This window comes from Quercus robur, chromosome 3 (assembly GCF_932294415.1).
Source record: "Quercus robur chromosome 3, dhQueRobu3.1, whole genome shotgun sequence".
In the NCBI taxonomy this organism is placed as follows: domain Eukaryota; kingdom Viridiplantae; phylum Streptophyta; class Magnoliopsida; order Fagales; family Fagaceae; genus Quercus; species Quercus robur.
This window is the reverse complement of record NC_065536.1, coordinates 47,659,012-47,662,732: the sequence shown is the minus strand read 5'-3', so window position 1 is coordinate 47,662,732 and position 3,721 is coordinate 47,659,012. Positions and strand designations below refer to the sequence as shown.

The 3,721-nt window shown below is 28.6% G+C and overlaps 1 pseudogene; it reads left to right on the top strand.

Moving 5' to 3' along the window:
• The first annotated feature begins 1,693 nt into the window (after positions 1-1,693).
• Positions 1,694-2,861, top strand: LOC126719687 (heavy metal-associated isoprenylated plant protein 8-like; annotated as a pseudogene).
• Positions 2,862-3,721: the final 860 nt, after the last annotated feature.

Here is a 3,721-nt window from a genome sequence, read left to right as displayed (position 1 = left end):
GGCACATTACATATCACTATGATTGTGAAAACCTCAAGATTTATGAAGATTGATCGAAGATTTGATGGCTTAATTACAATTGTGCCCTCTGTGTGGGGAATGACCATTTTACCTCCAAGGTTAAATTAATTAAGGTTGCGAAATGAGGTGTCTACAATAATATATGGAGTTTTTATCAATGTATGATGAGCATGATTAAAAATTTAAAATTAATAAACAAGTGAATATGGAAGATTTAGAGAGATAAAAATGTGATAGGAAAGAAGTATTTGGGGCAAATGTCCAAAGTAATTATTATTTTTATATAATTTATTTGTAAGTCAAAATTTACAATTATAATTGATTAGGGATCTTTTTGTGGAATTCCAATAAAATAATCTTACTAATTAAATAACTTAACTAAGAAAAGTAATCATAGAATAAATAAGATCATTTGTACAATTATTCATACAAAAATTTGTCAATAAATTGTTCAAGTTAGCTATTAATTATTGGACATACCTTAGGGATTTCAGAACCAAAAATAATTAAATATAAGCATGTATCTTCCTATTTTGCTACTAAAAAGAAATAAAAATAAAAGAATAAGAAAAAATGGCAAACCTTCATGTTAATTTATATACAATTGGATATTACTCTAATATATATGTAGAGTCCATATTATGATTTGCTATTGTGAAGATGACAACTACTGTTTGAATGATAATTGAGATGATTTTATATTAACTTAATAACAAGTAATTAAAACTTAAAACGGTTTTTTTATTTAATCTGATGAAGGAGGAGCCAACTTATTAACATTTAAAGTAATTAAAGCAATCAAGATAACAAATACTCATACATGAACATTACATTAACTAAGCAAACAAAGAGGCATTCATATGCCACTCAACCATTTTATTAAAGGGGAATAAAAAAAATGACCTTGAAGAAGCTTGTCTTTTGAAAAGGTTAATTGGACCCTTCCCAATAATAATTATGATCCACTTATCAATCAAAAAAATTATGATCCATTGTTTATAATTATTATTAACCTAAGGAATATGGGCTCTTGTTTAAGCTGGGAATATTATCTGCTGCTAAATTGAGTGTTATATGTTAAGCTAGATTGAAAAGCTGTAATTTTTAGAACTTGTTTTGTAGACAAATATATAGATTTAAATTATTTTACCACATTTTCACATCATTAGAAGCATTTGTCAACTATGAAGAAGGCATGTAAATCTCTCTTAAATTTTTTTTTTTTGTTTTTTTTGTTTTTTTTTTTTTTTTTTTATAGAGCTCTTAATTTGTTATTAGTTTCTCTATACTCAACCTATTTTAATGGAAACTTTATCAATTATATCTGTAGGAAACAACTAGACATGTTTATGCTATTTCACCCATTTGGTTAAAGGTAAATGAAAAGACATTGAAAACTATTATGATTCATTGATAACAAATATTATTAAAAAAACCAATTGATAGCTTCCATATCTGTAGTTGATGACGTCCATTTTTGGTGAATGGCAATTTGTCTTGTAATCTCTGTTTGTGGAAAGACAATTAATTGACATATATTAGTGAGAATTGCCTAAAAGAGAGAGGAGAAAGAGGGAGCAGTACTATAGAGTATTATTTATATTTCATTTGAAGACACTCCATGTAAAACATGGCAATTGGCACCAACACAACCTAACTAAGAAGAGAAGAAATGGGAAAGGTAGGAAACCATTTCACTTTTGGTCAATCTCTATACTTGTCAATACTTTTATTCTATGGCAATGAAATTTCTTGTTTTTCACTAGGAAAAAAATAAGCAGCCAGTGGAGAAGGAGGAGATGAAAAGTGAGGAAAAAAAGGAAGAGAAAAATATAGGAAATTCCAATAAAGAAATTGTGTTGAAAGTGTTCATGCATTGTGAAGGATGCTGTCAAAAAGTTTCTAGATGCTTGAAAAGACTTGATGGTAATGTTTGAATGATTCACTTCATATGTGTGCATGTGTGTGTGTGTGTCTTTTGTTCTTTTATTTATTTTGATAATTAAATTTGTGCATATATGAATGATTAGGAGTGGAAGATGTTGTGATAGATAGTGCAAATTGCAAGGTGGTTGTGAAGGGGAAAAATGTTGATCCACTGAAAGCCCTACAATCACTTCAGAAGAAATACAGTAGAAATGTTGAGCTTATCTCTCCCAAACTAAAACCAGAGGATAAAAATAAGAAAAAAGAACCAGAAAAGAAGCAAGAGGTCTATTACAATTGCACCAAATTTCCTCTTTCAAAAATCTATTATAGTTCTCCATTTGTCAATAGGATGTGTGTGCTTTCTTTCTTATTTTTACTTTTCTTTATACAGGTTCAAGTGAAGGTTGTAGTGCTCAAAATGTACATGCATTGTGAAGGTTGTGCAAATGATATCAAGAAATGTATAGAGAGAATGAAAGGTAAGTAAATCTCTCTATTTAGTTCCTTTTTTAAGTGAAATTCTAAAACCAAACTGAGATAAAATAAAAAAAAATAAAAAAAAATTTGGGGTGAAACATTAAGTTAATGTATTTCTTTTTTCTTTGAAAATTTGCATAATAGGAATTCTAAATGTGGAAACAAATAAGGAAACGTCAAGAGTGATTGTGAAAGGCACATTTGATCCACCGAAGCTTGTTGAATCCATGAAGAAGCGACTGAGGAAGCATGTGGAGATTGTGAAGCAAGAACAAGGAGAGAAAGTAGGATCACAAGGCAAGGGAAATGACAATAAAAAAGGCACAAAAGGGGGAATTAATGTTTTCTATTATCCTCCCTAGTACTCAGCTCAACATATTTGTCCTAATCAAATGTTTAGTGATGAAAATGTTTATTCATGTTCAATCATGTAAAATTCTTTTAATTATATCACTGGAATGAATATTTGAAAAGAAAAGGAAATCTCTTCCATCACATCTTTATCTCTCTCTTTTTTGGTAGAGATAGACTCAAATTTTTTTCTTCTCTTATATTTAATCTTATTCCCCCCACCCCCACATGTTGCAAGGATTATAAGATTATTTTTATTTTGAATCATAATAATAACTACTGTGCTGTGCTTGAAGAATTATATCACATTCTGATAGAATTTTTTGAGTGGAAATATTGTGAAGCTCACCAATACAGCAAATGAACCTTCAATGTGACATCAATTGTGGATTGGATATTGCAATGATTAATCACATCTTTGACATCCTATTATCTCAACTTCATTTTCATTGACCCTAATTATACAATTCTTTGAAATAGAAAGTCTACTTTAGTTAAAAAAGAAAAAAAAAATAGAGCTATTGCAATCATATCTAAAGCATATATATAAAAATTTTCAAATCTTATGTTATACATTCAAATCCATCGATTGAGAGGGACATGAGCAAGACTCATATGTTAAGAATAACCAATTTTTGATAATAATTATAAAAAAAAAAATAAAAAATAAAAAAAAAAAAAACCAATTTTGCACTCATAACTCATAAGATTAATCCTGGGGCTTAGCAAAAAAAATTTATGAAGTGATTGTCTCTTTATTCATATTTTTCAAACCATCCTATAATTTTTGTCTTCAATTGTAGGAAAATTTAATTAAGAAAAACTTAAAATTACAATGATCCTTTTCTAAGGACTTGCCTTTGTGGAAAACAAACGAGGCAATAAACATCCTACGGAAGTACATTTAATAGCCCGTTTATTTTGAGTAAATAACACCATTTAC